At 37.1% G+C, this 18,345-nt stretch overlaps 1 long non-coding RNA gene across 1 annotated transcript in view; it reads right to left on the bottom strand.

The window, feature by feature from the left end:
• Nucleotides 1-1,843: 1,843 nt before the first annotated feature.
• The window catches only part of LOC308062434, a 40,936-nt gene continuing 24,434 nt past the window's right edge, over nucleotides 1,844-18,345 (bottom strand). Inside the window, exon 2 of the long non-coding RNA XR_013927583.1 lies at nucleotides 1,844-18,345. This exon is cut by the window's right edge and continues 12,449 nt beyond it. This is a non-coding gene — a long non-coding RNA (uncharacterized lncRNA).

The raw sequence follows: 18,345 nt of genomic DNA, 5'->3' as shown, positions 1-18,345 counted from the left end.
TCACTAAATGGCCAACATAGGAAACCACAGTTTCTAACTAGATCCAGATAGGTCAACACCAGCTAATAAATTTTGATCAACTGATTGTTCTTTGGTGGGGAATGAACAAACTCTAGTGTCATGAAAAAAGAGACATAAAATAAACTAAAACCATAGCACTGAATGGTTTATTCTAATGTAGGGACTGCCTGATAGATTAAAAAATAATAACTATCTTCAAGGTTCTCATCAGAAAAATCAATTTGACTGAGACACAAGGGATTATTATTACTATATTTAAGCAAAAGTCTTATTGACAGGAATTTGCTTTATAAGAAAATACCTTAAAAAATTATACTCCACAAAATAAATATCACAAAGTAAAGGTGAGTCTTGCACTACACAAAATTCTTAAAAGGCAATTATAAAGCCAAGTCATGACAAGCAAAAAATGGCCAAGTTTTCTAGTTTCCACAAATAAAAAAAATTAATGATCTTTGATGCATTTACAGAATAAATAAAATAACTTTAAAACCCCCAAAACATCCCAAAAGACACATATACTCAGAACTCTTCTGATACATAGGTCTCTGGTTTTTATGTTTTGAAAAATAGAACAGACAGGCAAGAAACTTCACCCCAAAACAAAGACTACACGTTTTAGATACCTTGTATGGCAGTGCCACAATTTCCAGTGGACACAAAAAGTTCTGCACTAAGGAGTGATGCAGTTACATATTTTCTTGTAGTTATGAAGGTATGCTTATTATGAAAACATTGCTAAAATAATTATTGAGGAAAAAGAAACAACTTGAGAAATTCTTTCCAGAAGCTGAATTGGGGAAAATGAATGATTAACTTTTTGAGGGTAAAATCATTACTTATGTAATGAAGTAAAAAAAAAAAAAAAAAAAAAAAAAAAAAAAAAGTATTACTACTGATTTGAAAACAACAGAACTTTGCAATAATTTTCTGTGGAATAAACCATACGTACATTTTTAGATACCAAAGAAGATGGAAATGGAGAGAGATAACATAAACGTATTTAAGGGAGTTTCAAAGGCAAAAAGTTTTCTAACAAACCCTGCTTCAAAAGCACAGTAAGTGTTTCCTTCCCTTTCCCATTACTGAGGATTATGATTCTAAAGGCTAACTTTGACACCTTTGGAAATCAATGTGACCAGAACAAAGTTACTCAGTGTGTACCTACAACCTCAGTGTATAAAAAAACATGTTTTCCCTTTTTGTTATCTGCAATTGCAATGGTGTGATATAGACAGGGAAAACTGTGTTCATGAGGACTTGGATATTGCTGTCTGATGCCATGTTTTTTTAATGGTGTGACTGCAATTAAAAGTACTACAGATGTCTGTCTGTCTTGATGCGATGTGGAGAGATCTTGTTAGAGAGTTTTGTTTCTTATTCTTCAGCTGACTCTTGACAGGGCTGAGCAATCTGCCTGGAGAAGTGTCAGCTTCAGCAAACTTTTCGTTGCACTAGAAATATTTGCATTATCCTTTGAACACACTTGAACCCCAGGTGCCCTTTCTACCCCACCACCTGGAAAGGCACGAGCTGTGCTGCAGGAAAAGATCACAGGGCAGGGGACACGAGCCAGCTCTAGCCCCTTCTTCTTTGACAGTTGTACCCTTACCTTCAGTGTGAATTGGGTGGCCTTTGATGTTTCTGGCCAGCAAACTCCTCTCTCAAGTTGTGGCAGTGTTTTGCTGATATGAGGCAGACAAAAGAATCAGGATCCCTTTTACAGATCTTTATAGCACAGAAATTATGGGCAAAGGAGCAACAGGTGGCCACATTGATGCCATAGTGACATGCTTGGCTTTAAGCACAGGTTTAATGTCAGTTATTTGCAAAGAAGTGATTAATAGGCAATGGATATTAGTGTTGTTTACGAGCTACAGAGGAGGAGTTATTTTGTGTGTGTTGTGAAATAGTTCTGCTTTATTTCAGGATTTTTTTTCTTTTCATGACATTTCATCACTTCTCATTTCCCTCAAAATTAGATTGTAAACTAAATTGTTCATTTTTTATTCTAGTCTCACAGAAAAAAAAAAGAGAAAAAAAAAAGAAAAAACAACCCTGCAAAATAAATATTGCTGTTGTCTACATAATGCATAGACTTCAATGTACAGTTTATGCACATAGACATAGTTACAATGTATTGGTAGAAATAAACCCAGTAATGTTGGCAAGAGAACAAGAATATTGTTTAATATGTAAACAGATAAAGCTAGATATGAAGTTTTGAAAAAAAACCTTTTTTTTAAAAAAAAACATGGATATTTCCTTAATTTACATCCAATATAGGAAAATGAAGAAATAGAAAGTAATAGGAGATGAAACATAAGCTTCTGAAATGCTGGCATAATCTCATCAATGGAAGTCTAGATTTTAACAGAGTATGTTCCTAGTTTAACTCAAAAGACACCCCCAAACTCCTATTTGCTTCTTATTTTTTCTTACTTTTGAAGACAAACCTATCTGTATACCTCAAAGCCATGTCACACAACATCATTGTGTTGTATGACACAGGTGTCACTGAAAGCTTCCAGAATATTTGAGATTACTTTGTTCTACAGACAATTGAGAAGATTTCTTTCTTGCCCTCTGTGACAATTACAAAAGTACTTTTCAGTGTTGGAAAACCATAAACCATTTTTTGTAAGCATGTTTAACCATTTTACCATGATGTTCTCAGACAGGAACATTTTATCCCTGCTTTTAATTTTAAAAGTTTATCTTAGAATTATTTAATGTGAATACCCATATCAAGCTAATAGCAGAAGACCAGAATAAAAGCCAGCATTCACCAGTTAATCACGGAGATGGGTGGGTAAAAAAAGTAAAAAAAAAAAAAAAATAAAGTCAGCAATGAATGGAAACACATATTTTAGAACATTTTCTATTTTGCAGATCACTGGCACCTGGAATATAATTTCAATTTCTCTTAATCTGCCTTAACACTATCAGAAATTTCAGCAAAAACCTGTGGAAAGTGACATCAAAGGCACAGGAACACTGAGATGCTAAAAGAATAACATATATATATATAACATTTACGAAAGATATGTATATAGTCCACATAAGTTGTAGTCTGTGGTATTATCTGAACTAATTAATCTTAATTAATTAATTAATTAATTAAGCCTACCTTAGCTTCTTGCACACTGTAAATATGATACTGTAGGAATCTTAGATCCAAAGGGATGCTTTGGGAACTTGGAATATTGATATTTTAAAAGAAATAGTAAATTTACTTTTAGCCAAGAAAGGTCTCTTATGGAGTACTCTGCTGATTAACAAAACTGAAATTCGTGATGACACGACAAGATCCAAGCAGAGGAGGATAAAATGTCCAGTTTGAGATCAGAAAATTTACTTTGCTGGCTAGAGGAATGCTTTCCGTCACTGAATAAATGTATTGTGAAATATATTAGAACTTAATTATATTCTGCAGGCATAGTCTGGTTGTTGTTTTTTTTAAAAAAATACCAATTAGTATTTCATATGCCAATAAAACTCTTTTAGAACCTATATGAGCAGGCTTATAGAAAGCTGAGGGAGAGATACTGAAGACCATCAGTCCAACAGACTCTAACTGACAGTGCTGTTGTTATTCAGATATTTAAGTCATATGAAAGATCCCAAACAACTCAGAGCAGCTATCGCCTAGCTCCTTCTTTTATCTATCTTCCTTTTAAGCAATTGTGGCTGGGAGAGTGATTAGAGATGGACAAAAAGTTTTTTTCTGCTTGTAAAATGAAACACTTACTAGTAGCCATTTTGCTTCCCTGGCTCATCTATTTCTCCATAATGTAATGTCATCTCCTCAGTAGGTGTTGTAAACACTCCTGTTGGAAAATCCTGGAGGTGAAAACTTCTTGCAGGTCAATAGGGTACACAGCAATGAAATCTAGCACAAATATGAAACAAACTTGCACACTGCTTGCAAACCCTTTATGTTGAAATCAAATCTGTAACTTCTAGGCAAATTTTAGTATCCATTCAGAGATAGTTCTTAACCAGAAAAACAGTTAAAAGCAGCCACAGTCTGCCATCAATAATATTGCTAAGAATTGTAGCCAAAATTACAGCTTGCTTTATTAGACCCTAATTAGTGTACACCTCTATTGCCTGATATTTTTTTTTTTACTATTTTTTTATTATTATTCAGCAAGCTTGCCTGACCTAACAGGTCTTAAATTTGGACTGGAAAGTATGGAAAGAGTACAGTGGAGACAACATTATGTGCACATGCATGTTATTAATTCTGACACTGTTTCCCATCGCACAGTCAAATCCAGCCTGCCATGAGCAGGGTCCTGCATCAGGGAGGAGCAGCTGCACCCTCGTGCACTCAGACACCCACCATCCCAGTCCTCAGAGGGATGGGACTCGCCTTTTGCTCCTTCCCTACTAAATACAGGGGGAAACAACGCACTGTTGATAGAAAGCCGGTGACAGAGCACTGACCTTCAATGCCGAGTAAGGACGCTAGGCAGACCTATGGCTCTGAAAATTAATACACCTGGGGTGGGGTGGGGTGTGTAACAAATGTTATTTCGTAATGGCAGCCAAACTACAAAGCTGTCTAAGTCTATGTCTTTGGGGCTGTACTATCCTGAGTGCTTTTACAGCTTTTGGAGCCAATTATTTATGATGCTTTCCTAGGGATGCTGACAAAACCTGTTCGTTTTTTTGGCCACATGGTGGATGTTATAGAAGGCTCTCAATCCTCACATGTCCTCCTATAAATTAGGTATGTTACTGACTCTGATAAAAGCTTAAAGAGAAGCTACTTTCTAACCATGCAATGTAATCTCAATTTAAAATACTATAAAATTTCAAGAAGAGGCTTCTGTATATGAAAATGGTGTAGGCTTGAACATAAATTGAAAGCTGCTGCTGGGAGGCCTGAATGATAGATTTTGTCTGAACCATTGATTAAATTCAAGTATTTTTGCATTTGCTGCTTAGAGCTCAAGGACTCAGCTCAGACACTAGTTAAAAGATCCTTCCCAAATTCAGGATAGGAAAAGTGATTACATCTAGCACGTTCATAACAATGTACAGGTGATCCAGTACCTTAAGGTTTGTTTGGAGTGCTGCTTTTTCTGGGGCAGTGGCACAACAATAACCTATTCTTTTAGAAAATGGATGAAAAAATGAATGCAAACTTTGCAATATGCCGTAAAGCTCAAGAGGCCTCTTAAAAGCAACATAAAAACAAAGCATTATTACTACAAAAAGAAATAAGTATATTTATCTGTAGCAATCTCCAAGAACTCTGCATAATAAAATGGTATTAAAATCAACTAAGTCTAACACAATGGCTCATTCTTGGTTACACACATGCTGCGTTTTATGTAAATAAATCTGCAAGAATGTTAATGACAGTGTCTGTTCTGGAGAACAGGATTTTTAAAATGTTATTTGATCAGTGTTGGAGAGTATAAAATGTCAGAACTATTATTTTCTATTAACTGTATCTGGCATTGGTATAAACAGTCAACTTCACCAAACAGTTGAATGGGTAAAGGAGTAAGAATAAGAGAAGAAAGTGTTTGTCAAACTTAGCAAAAACTTCACAATTTATGTACAAAAGGCCTCATTTGCTTGCATTTTTTTGTTTAGAAAGTATTTTATAAAGCCAAAGTCCTACTGATACTGTTCAACAAAAAAAAAAAAAAAAAAAAAAAAAATCTCACACATGTAAGAGTTTGAATGTCTGGCTCATCACAATTTTAATTGTAAATCCCAGGAAATGCAGAATCTGAAAATTAAATTAGGAAGTGCTCAATGGATTGCAGAGTAGTAAATTTTATTAAATTTCTTTACAAAATAACATTTGGAAAATAATTTAATAAAAAGCTGTATGTGCCTTACTAAGAAACAATGAAAAAGGTTCAAGCAGTTTTTAGTATATCTAGAATATTTTTACAACCTCTGTAGGCTTAAGCAAACTGCAGTTCAAGTGAGTGTGACTTGATCAAAATCTATGTACCTTTAATCTAATACATAATTTATGTATTGATTACTGAAAATATAATTTATGATAAACAGCATGATTTTTTAATGCTATCTTGTATGAACATTCTTTATGATAATATACCAAATTGTTATCATCAAGTCTTTGAGCGCTGCAATCTAGTGTTTGTCACAGATGAAACATTTAATTTCAACTTTTTAAAAACTGTAGTATTCCAAAAAATAGACCCTTGTAGCATTCTTATCAGAAGTCATAACCCTTTTTCCAGTTCTGTTCTGGTGTTGAAATCCACATTACAAGAAATGGACAAAATATTCAATTTATGTATGCATTTTTCATATTGAGGTATGTTTGTCTCCACACCAAAAATGTCTGGTTTTCTATAATTGGTCTTTGGAAAGGCAAATCAGACACCTTCTTTCATTTTTTCTTCTGTAGTATTATTGTCAACTAGTTGTGAAAAGAAAGTAAGCTAGAAAAATACACTTTTGTTATGTACCTTGGAATAACTCTTCAGTGTTAGACCCTGTTGCTGAAATATATGGGACTTGTGCCATTTGGATAAGTAAGATGAAGATTTCTGGTTAGACAAGATACTAAACCTGAATTTAATCATTCTGGTAAAATCAATATTGCAGTATTGTCTTTCCTACTGGAGTTTAACGAAAGACACAATAACACCAATATGTCAATCTTCCTTTCAGGACAGTTATTATCCTATAGGGCAGTTGCAATGACCTCAGAGCTAGACCTCCAAACCCTCCAAACTCCAGTTCTCTTGCACTACGAATTTGTGGCAATGTTTTTCTAAGTCACCCTGTCACATGACCCTACTGACCTAACAGCACAACTACTTTTGCAAGAGTGAAAAACAGATAAGATCTTTCCAACAAATGAAAATTCCTGTGTTAAATAGAAAAATCCCACTTTGTTTCTACAGAACACTGCTCAGTACAAGCCGTTTAGGGTCCTTCAGCTTTTGTTCATGAAACAGCTAAAACCGTGCTCAGATTGATCCACTTGATTAATTTAATTAGTATGACTAATAATATTAAGAACAGAGAATTGCCCAATACTTATCTGTAACACTGTCAGTGCAATACACCTCATTCATGAAATATTTTATTAAAAAAAAAAAAAAAAAAAGAAAAAGAAAAAGGAAGAGCTTTCTTAAATCTTTTAAAATCTTGATTTGAAGTCCTCTGACATTGCCAAGAAGAAAAATAGCATGTAAGACATCTTGCACATCTCATCAGCATGAAATCAGAGTGATATCTCAGAGGACATTGATGTCATGGGCTCAGGAGAGTGTGTGACACAGGACTCACTCCTCACTGTCCTAGTGCCTTAATGCCTGGATGCTCCTCTTTAATACAGTGACTCGCCTTACATTCCTGAGGATCAGCAGAGAGTGCAGGAAGGCTTTTATTTCATGCTTCATTTCTTCCAATATCCTTGGAATGACTTCCCTCACTCATGTTCTCCTGGCAGTTGTGGAAAAACAAGAGTTGCAAATGAATTGGTATTTCCTGTATGTGGGTACATAGGTGTAACCATCACAACACCAGGGATACAGCAACTTTGAGCAACAAACATTTCAGTGATGAACATGCTTATCTATAGCTAATTAACAGGCATTTGGCTAACCCACTCCTATGGATTGAGGGCTGGTGGGGGGAGTTTTAGTCAGTATTGATGTGCATCAAAGAAAAACACTATTGATTTAATTAGGGTTAATTGATGGGTCATCAAGGAGGAAGGTTTCCTGCCTTCTACGCCCCAGACAGGACAACATGCAGCCCCTGTCTGAGACCCTACTGAATAGCTGATGTGTCAATCAATCAATATCTCTATGACATTTAACATCCAAGTGTCAAGACGTTTTGAATATAAGGTTCCCTCTCTCAAATGCAAAAAGGGGGCATACATGCCAATCACATTTGCACTACGGATCTGCCAAATCAGTAATTTTTAATGAAAACTACAAGGGTGTTACAAGAGAATCAGTTGCCAGCCAGTGAAGTATGCTTCTCTTTATATATAATCACATGTTAAATTCTAATAATTTGGAACTGAGTTTTATTCAGTTTTCAAATTTTATTTTAAGAATTGTACACGGAAAGCACCACCACTGTCCATAACACAGGTAGCCATTAAAAAATGAATTCTCTCTATAACTTTTTTTAATGTCAGTAAGTATAAATAATACAGGCATTGAAGAGTTCCACTGTGAGCTTAAATGTAGAAACTCACATCTTTTAACCTTAAATAACTTTCAGCCATAGTCCATTCTTCCCCGCAGCAGTTCACCCCAACTTTTCATTACAAATGGTGGACTGTGGTACCTGAAACCACACCTTTTGCATAGCAAATGCTGCTTCATTGCCAAGACCTCTCCACTGTTGAAGGGTCACAGGTTCCATTGGAAACTGGCACTCCTGGCAAAAGTTTAAAGCACAGCTCAACTCATTCAAAAAAGTGAAAAGCATGATAAAAAGGGCCCAAAGCTATTATGTCTATCTGACCTTGTTGCCATTTCTAGTACAAGTAAGAGATTGGATGTAATTATCTGTTGCCTATTTTTTATTTTTTTTTTCAGGTAGATGTAAGCTCACTAAATACATGCAAAGGTGAGCAGATATGAACCAGTTCTGTACTTAAAACTGCAAAGCTGCAATTCATGTGAGGTTGCTCTTACACTGCACATTAGACTTGAATAGTAACATTACAGTAGTGTTTAGTCTAGAGGAATGGCAGGGCAATAGACAAAGGAGATAGAATGAAACTCATTTTCCTACAGCAGCATTGTGTGACATGTCTAAAGTTAACTACAATGTGGGACCCCAGCCTTTAGGCTTTGACTACAAATTCTCAACTTCTGTTAGAGAAAAAAACAAAAGGAGAGATTTAAAAGCAAGCAAACAAAAAAGACAAGCAAAACGTAAAACAGAACCACTCCTGTTTCTCTTTTGTCTCTTCTTCAGCCTTCCACATCCTTTTTTTATTCTGTGTTGAAACCAGAATCAACTATGCAGTATTTATAGTGATGTTACTCTGCTGATAAAGTATTGCAGAGGCTGTGGCAACAATCTAGGGCTCAGCAGGGAAGCTGTAAGACAGCTATTTTTGTAATGTTTAAAATTATACTAAATTAATAAAAATAAAATCTCCTGCTGGGCTTCCAGTTTTAAATAGCACATTGTGGTGTAAATGATCAGAGCATCAGGGTTCTGCTAATTTAGTATGTATTATAACAGTGGAGACATTAAAAGATCATAGCATTTTTCATTTTAAAAACAACACTCTGTGAACTGGCTGAATAATTTCAATAGTTTATGCTAGGAATTGCTAATATACGCTCAATGGGATAGAGGGAAATGGGAAACCTGCATATAACTTTCAGGGGTTTGAAGGTATAATTGTTTAGGACTCTGTCTGGGAGGACTCTATTCCCCAGATTGTAACAGTCTAACTTACTAAATTACCACTTCCTAAAATTAGAACAGTACTTAAAAAATAATAACTATATTTAATCTTTTATTAAAGCAAGATGAAATATTTCCTAATAAAGGGGGAAAAAAATTGCTTTAGAATTAGAGAACTTCCATTGTCTCATACCTGTCTGGAAAGCTTCTGCAAAGTGGCTTTAAAAACCTCACTCCAACTCTATACTGGGATAGGTAGTCACCGAGTACATGTGTTTTGAGCTGAGCTGGATAGCACCTACTAACTTAACTTACACAGCTGGCATGAGCTGAAAGTATTTAGTTAAATGTTGGACAGCATGAAGTGCTAGTGTGTGTGCAAGACCAAGATCTAAGTAGAATAAGGGAGGAAGGTGATGACATATGTTTTCATAGAAAGAATGTTAAAAATGCAAATATTCATATGACAGTAAACCCATATACTGGCTCCTTTGATATTTTCCCCCTATACTGGAAACCCCTGATTTCTTTGTGGCCATTCATCCCTGGTAGAAAAGGGTCAGAGTGACAGCAAGCAAAATTGGCCACTGGCAACCAAACTGTCTAATAGGCTTTGACAAGGTTAGACAGATGGATAACAGTATTAGTGCTTTGCAAGTACGTCTTGCTACCACCCATGGGTGGAGCTATGCCCAGAGTAATGACAACAGGACATTTATAGGGAAAGTGCAAGGAAGATAACATACCATACCCTGAGACGTCTCTTAGTCTTTCCAGTTTTTCTCACTCTGTTTTAAAAGTGCCAGAAGTTGGGTTTGAAAGTAAGGAAGACTCTCAACTGCTTCTGCTGGCATTTGTGTTTGCTCATGCCAGACTATTTCTTTTCAAAAGTACTGGTTGTTAAGTAAATAAAAGACGATATAATTGTGGTAATTATTATGTTTACAGGAAGCTGGAACAAGGTGAAAGTCACTGGCATTCTTGTTGAGCTAGCTGATATAATGTGACCTGAAATAATGTGTTACTAGTGCAGTCATGCGAAAAATCCCTAGAGCCAATACACTGAGACCGTGTCATCCTTGTGAAAGGAGCAATATTCATGCTACATTGTGGCAGTCCAATATGTGTGTATCTTAAAACACTGAATAAGTGAGTAGAAGCAGTAAGACTGCAACTTCTTGGGATGCGTTTTAGTCAACCATTCATCAAAATGGACACTCAAAGCAGCTCACTTTTACTAGCCACGTCGAGTCTGAAAAAAACACTTAAAGCCTGATCAAGTACTTCTTTGCTGGCTCACTCAAGTTTTCATAAAGGACAAGCTGATTTAGCACACCATTGAATTAAATAAAAGCCATAAAATTTAAATCAGTCTTGCTGTAATGCAAAACACTGACCAAGATCTTTGCAACAAGTTTTATTTTGTTTTATTTTATTTTTTAACCAGGAACTGCAAATTTTTCAAAGCTGGAATTTTTAAAACAAAGTGTAATGTTCAGATATAAGCTTGTATAATGGGGACTGATTAGCAGCAAGTTTATATCCCCCTATCCACCATCCTCATGGTAGCTTAGAGGTCCACTTGGGAACTGGGAGAGCAGAAACTGAATTTTTGGTCTGAAGAAGAGAAAGAATTTGAATTTGGTCTTCCAATATAATATGTCTGTATCATGATTGTGGGCTACAGTGGATTCAGTATCTGAGTATGTATATTACTCTTCACATATGTGAAAGAGGTCTATTTGGTTTTCATTTCTTACTAAACTTCCAAAGCCAACTTTTTGTGAAAACAAATTCTGATTTACTAGCCAACACCAATAATAGAGGCAGAAAACTATTTTGGCATAGCTTTATAAAAAGTCCACTTTTGGGAGCTTCACCACTGTGTCTGGAGAGATGGATTTTTTTCTGGCACTCAGCAGTTCTGTGCTTCCCTCCCAGCTGCTAGAGTGGGGACAACATATTTCACCAGAGTGGGGATAACGTATTTCACCTGCTTCCCTGAAGGGTTCCAGAAAGGGTAAACAGTTTTAACCCCTAAGATATCCCAAAGATAGACTGTAAAGGTAACAGCTGTACCTGTAAGTACATTGGGAAAAAGCCATGTCGTGTGGCGTGACTGACACCAGCTTTGCTCCTGGGTCTCCAGAGCAGGGAAGCTGTGCTCAGTCTGGCTACTGGGGACAGAGTCCTCAAATGGGAACTCTGCAAGCCATTCCGTGCCAGTATCCTGCCAGTGAGTATGCTGGTTATTAAGCAATATGATAAATGCAGTGCCTGAGTTGAGCTTGTACTCTGGCTCTGTGCAATTTTTTTTTACTACAGTAAACTTAGAAAAGAGAAGCAGGCACAAAGAAGGGAAAAGGACACATGTAGATCCCTAAATTATTAGCTAGTTAGACATATACCCTCTTGACTCATATGTCACTTTTCTCATTTCTGCTCAGCCATCCTGTAAGGCTGTATTTTACTGATCCTATTCTAGAAAAACCCATATCTAAATAAGTGCCCACTCAAATTTAACTGACTTTATTGCTAAGAAAGTACTATTTAGTATTAATTAATAAGGGGTATTTAGAATTGAAATAATATTTACTGCATTGAACACAACAACAGGAAGTTAAATATTGATGCAAAGCCATATGCTGAGGTTTAGGCCAAACATGTATCAATATAACAAGATAAAATTCAGAAAGCACAGGGAATAGTTTACAACTCTAAAAAGGAGCAGAAATTCCATCAATGGCAAGTGGTTGGTCAGTACTTCAACTGCTTTTGTTGTGGGCACTGTCTTTTTCCGCTTTTGGTTTTTGCTTCTGGACACCATGGTCTTTGTGTCCCAAAGCCTCTTCTTCCATTCACTTGCACAGTGCCTGTCATACTTTGGGTACAGTTGGAATATAAGTAACTGCAAAGAAGACATGCCCCTGTGAACACACAGAAGGACAAGTTTTTGAATCTTCTTTCAACCGCAGATGCTCACATATTACAAATCCTGGCTGTGGTAATGCACAGATGCATGGAGGAGACAATTTGTACCTTACCTCACACACTGGGATAACCTGTATGATGATATATTTTTATCTCTGTGAAAGCTGGCATGGTGCTAAATAGGTCTTTAGCTCAGATGTCTTCCCCAAAGCTTTGTGTTGGAGGTGTCTGTCCACCCCACAGACTGATCATCTGAATCTTCACCATTATTCTGAAGCACTTTTTATTCTCTTTTCCAACCCTTTTTTATCCCTGTTTCATTCCTTGTGCTGGCATGCATTCATATGGATTTTTTCTTTAACTGTTATTAATTACAGATGATGCTGCTTCTTCACACTTGACCGCAAAAACAGACTGAAATGGACATTTATCGAATGGAGATGCAATGCACTGCACTACCAGTTCATGTGCTGCTCAGGCAGATTCTGAGGCCTTCCTTCCCCTTCTGCTGCCCCCATTTCCCTGTGTCCATAATTTATTAAGCTCAGCAGCTCTGTCAAAAACCTGAAACTATAGCTCAGCAGCACTAATTGCCACTTCCATCATTAAAACTGACCCATGCTCCCTTGATGTAACCCAACCAAGAAGCAGCTAGAGAGATAAAAGAATTTTACACCCCCTCAAATAGCTACCACTTCTACCAAGCTAGCTTTTTCAAAAGGTAAATAAATTTAAAAATAGAAACAGCAGAGAGCACTGTCCTATCCCAGGGCTGTGAGCTCACCTGTTTATTCAAAGGATGATGAAAATGTTAGAGGGATTATCAAGGTGGCCACAATTTGCCATTTAAAGAAGAACATCTATTGAAGACACCAGTTTTGTTGGTAGGAGTCTGAGATCAGATGAGTGACACTGAGGAAACACACAGGATTCTAGAAAACACAGTTCTGGAGAACAACAGGAATAAGGTTACAAGCGAATTTTTAGATGCTGTGTGGGACTACGACCTCCACGGTGGTAGAATCGTATGAAATATTCATGTGCATGAAATAAAGCACAACAAAACACAGTTTCTTTCTTTTCTCAAGTTAATAAGAGACAGTTCATTTGTGAAGAACAAATACAGGGCTCACACAGGATTATTGCTTCTGTGACACTAGAATTAAGAGTAAAACCTCTAGATGGAGCACAGGTAGTAAAATGCTGTGGAAATCTGAGCCAGCCCAGGTGCTCTGTGCTGTCGCTAGAACCTGTTTCCAAATGACAGTATGTTTGCAGAGTTCTTGCCAAGCCCCAGATGATCCCAACACCTTTGGGACTTGGTGAGAAAAATGACTACTTGTTTTCTATATAGGTATATATAGGAGGGAAAAATATCCTACTCTCCACTGAGATTTCAAAAAAAGGAAAGAGACGAAACAAACTGTAGGAATAAAAATTTTTACATTAGAGAGAGGATCTGTGCTCAACATTCTCATAGGTAACGCAATGAATGGAGAGAAGATATGTATATTGGCAAAAAAAAATATTATTAATACAACAAAAGAGATCATGAAGAATTGAGGAAGGACCTCAGGACAGTAAGTGACAGAAATGGAGGACAACATTCAATGAAGTTAAAGTTCCAGTGAATAAGATACAGGGGGAACAGAAAAACCTTGGTCACAGCTGGCTGGAAAGGGAAGCAGCCCTTCCAAGAGCAGCCTGCCCCAGCTCCTGTGGCCTCTTCTCAGCCCCAGGCGAAGCAGCAAGCCCATGGGTTCCCTTCAGCACAGGCCTCTGCCCCAGTTCCTTTCCTGCCCCAGTTTCCCACTTCTGCCCCATAAGCCACCTGCCACCGTCTTGCTTACGCTAGTGACTCTAGCTGCAATGTGCCACTTCTGCGTTCCTGGGTTGTGCCTCACTGGATATTGGAATGAAAGAGTGCTGTAGAAAATCCACTTTCTCAGTGATGCTAATAACTTGAAAGGTCCAGAGTTTCATAACTGAAACTGGAGTTCAAATACCAAATGGCATAATCATGGTAGTACAATAATAGTCTGTCTTCCTACAGTGGCCAGTGACTGGGATAGCCTAGCTTTCTTTTCCCAGGTGACTTAACCTTTTCAGTAAGTGTGGACTATGTGAATTGCAGAGATGAATGGCATTTAATTCTCTCTATGGCTTATAAAGCCACAGTGGTCTTGTACCGTGATTCAGAGTTGAGATTAAAAATAAAAAAAAAATTAAAAAAAAAAAGAAGAAAGACATTAAAGAAGCTGAAATCAGAATTTGATGTAAATAACAAAACTTTAGGTCACAGCTATAACTTGAGTGGGGTGACACATTTTTGTCTTCTGCCAACGGAGGTTCAAATCTTCAAGAGCAAATGTAGCAAGTACAAGACTGCAGAAGCAGAAATAATATTCCTGTGACAAGGTTATAAAAGTAATAGATTACAATACTCTGTTCATACATTCACAAAGCAAATACTTTGAAATATCATCTTCTACCATTTCTTAGAAATGTATACACTCAAACAAAATTCTTAATCTATAACATGGATAAGAAACAGAAGTTTACATAGAGTATCTTGATTGCAGCATTCATAACTAATTCTCTCTTCAGCATAAAAGGAACAATATTCCCTGGGGGAAAGGTATGATAGACAAACAAACATAATTATCTTAAAGTTATATATGACAGTTAGCATCTCAAAATACTAGTGTGCAGATATACACCACTATCATAATTGTCTTGCATGACTGCTAACATGACTACCATCTTCTTCAGTGCTTTCTTAGGCTTTTTCTTATGACTTTTAAAACATATCTTTAAATAAAGTTAAAAAATGCATACCTACCCTCTTTGGCCAGAACACTGAAAACCTTCATTGCCCTGACTGTTTACTCCTGTCGAGTTTGCACTCCCTCACAAGCATTTCCATGAACAAGGATGTGCTTCTCTTATTTGAGCTTATCTCCTTAGCCAGCATCTACTTTTACCAATTTCTGAACCTTACTTTCAAACTACTTTATTTCACAAAGCAAATTACTTTGAATAAATAATGTATTCAAGTTGACTTTTCTTCCTGTTGTAGAATACCCATGAGGCACTTACAGCTTTGTCTAATTTATTTGATTTTGAAAGTATTTCCTAGATTTGTTAAGGAGTTTTAACCCTCTGGTCCAGTCAGGCAAGAACTTCGTCAGTATTCTGAGTTAAGTCTGATGCTGATGGCCTACAGCCAGACAAATGTAGCAGTGTGAACCAAAAGTAAAGTATCCTGGAAGGTAGGATAGTAACTAGCTGGGATAAAATGCTATTTCATTTAAACTGATGACAAGACCAGAATTTCTGGGTTCAAATTTACATTGCTTGTCCTTTGCAGAAAAAATGAAAGATATATATTACTTTGTTAGGCTAGATAATGTGATCGTAACCGCATGGTGATAAAAGAAAGTTGAGTACAAATTTCAACTCTTCTGTAGCACTGAACAAAATACAAAAAACAAACAAACAAAAAAGGCATATTAATTAAAAAATTATTTCCAAATAATTATTGGACTGAAATTTTATTTCTTCATGACATATGGACATTATATTGGTGCTGTAGCTAAGATACTTCGAATTGGAGCCCAGGGCTTTTATGATGAGATCCGTAGAGAATGTCAAATCCATGTTCAACTTCAATTATCTAGATTTTCTGTTAATATAAAGATGAATATTCTTTCTTTCTTTCTTTTTTCTCTCTCCCCCCCTTTTTTTTTTTGTTTTGTTTTGTTAGTATTATTTTAAGTAGTGGAAAACTCAGGAAAGACAAAAATAACAAAAGCTTTATAAAGAAATCTCTGCCAAAATCTCTCCTTGATTACTTTGTCCCTGCATAGAAAGTCCTTTGCAGCTTGGTTTCAGTCAACTTGGTGGCTTTTTGATTTGCAGCAAACTGCACAGTAGCCTCTGATCTCTGGGAACTTATTGTTTCTAGCATCTCTGAAGCCAGCACCGTTTCATCATCCCTTCTCTCAGCGGTCTCCAGCTCTATCCTCAAGATGCAAAGCCTGCCTCTGTGCTGTGACTCTCTCCTGCCTGCCACAACCTCTAATCCAGAAATTTCCATCCTGAGCAGGCCCAGTTACTCCTGAAGACAGGAAAAATCTCTCCACCTAACACATCATGGTTTCTCTTTCTTCCCTGTGACTTACTCCTACTCAGTTTGCTTTGGTTTTTGCAGACCAGCCTGTGATGATGCCCGGGATCTGCCTCAGCTATCTGCCTCTTCCAGACCTTCCTGCTGAGTTTGTCTGAGAGGTGCTGGAGCTATAAAACACAGCTGCCTAAAGCACAGGGAAGCTTCTAGACATTGGAGGAGGTGAAATTGCTGTGCAAGAAAAGGGTAATGCTGCTTTCAGTGCACTAAGATAGAGACAAGGTGGATAAATGGCTAGACAAGGAAAGAGGCAAGCAAAAATCATAGCTCTTTTATAGCAGACACTAGTGAACACCCAAATCTTTATGAAAGTGCAAGACAAGCATGGTTTCATTAACTATGAAACATGGAGAGGAAAATAAAGTCCATCAGATTATGAAGTGTTAGACTTGGCTTTGAACAGTGCACAGTTCAGAGCAAGGGGATGCAATTTTTGTTCAGCTAATCCAGAATTGCCTTTGTAAGTAGACAAGAGTCTCACTATTTTTCTCCACATCGGGATTTCCCTCATAAAACAGTGAAGCAGCTTTGTATGCTCCTATTAAAACTTTCACAGAGAGCCCTTGGAATGGTTACTAACATTCAAGTCTAAATAACGTAACAGATCTAGATGAAATAAGACTTAGTTAATAGGTCCATATCCACAAAGCCATCCAAAACGTTTTGTAGTTATAAGTCATCTGAGAGGACACAAAATGTCCTCCAGGTTAACCTTTTCTAGAAGCGAATTTCACACTGCAGTTTGCATTCCTTCTCTGTGTACCAGACTTGATGACCTCTGAGAGAATGCAAATATATAAAAATAAGCCATATTTGCACCAAAAGGGATAATTAAAGAGAGGAAGGAAATTAAGGAAAGAAAAACTACCCTGCAAATTTCAGAAAATCTGCCTAATAGTGGAATAAGTGGATTGAGAGGCAAATGGTCTCCCAAGAGATACAACAGAAAGGCTATCTGCTTGGATTAGTACTAAATAGAATGAACAAAACACTAGAAATTACATTGCAAAGAATAATTTTGCACTGACAGGGGAATGGTCAAGATAATCTAATAGTACTGTTCATCTCTAACCTACAAAAACTACGGGAGAAAGTATCATGAACACCACTTTTTGATTGTCTCTCACTTTGGTACTCCTCTACACTCAAACTTTTGGGTTTTATCCTGCCAAGAACTTCTTATGATGTGATGTGATGTGAAGCTGGGTCCAGCCATAAGGAAGTGAAGAGAAGGACAGTCCATGAAATATTTTGGGAGGAGCAAGTGTTTACCATCCTCATGGGTTTTGGCAGATCTAGCATTTCAGGAGGTATGGCTGTTCTGTAGCAGGTGTGACTGTTCTAGTGGCATGGCTGTATTTTCCTTCCTTGCCGTTCAGTACCTTGAAGGGATATCGGAGAAGCCTTTGTTGCTTTGAGGCAGCTGTTCTGATTGCTCGCCAATGCAGCAGCGCTAGTCTTAGAGAATCTGCTGACAAAGAGAATGTAGGAGACTCACATTTGTGGGTTTTGTTTCTGTTTTTCAAGAGAGCATGCCCCTTGGGAAACAGCCTTATGACAGCAGGCCAGAGGGGTGACATACGTGTGAACATATGTCACTGCCCCCTGCGGTAACGTACATGCAAACATATGGCACTGCCCTCCTGGTGCATATTAGTTGTCAACAGACACAGGAAGGACCTTGCCCTGGTTATGTTTTTTATCATCCATATGGTTTTCTATTGCTCCTGATAGCAGATAAATTACAACTACTTCCAAAAACTCTGTCTAATAATAGTTTGTGTTTATTCCAAATATAGATGCTTGCTCTT

The sequence above is a fragment of the Falco punctatus genome, assembly GCF_963210335.1.
Source record: "Falco punctatus genome assembly, chromosome: 4".
Lineage (NCBI taxonomy): Eukaryota > Metazoa > Chordata > Aves > Falconiformes > Falconidae > Falco > Falco punctatus.
Note: the sequence above shows the minus strand (reverse complement) of the source record. Positions and strands in the feature narration are given on the sequence as shown.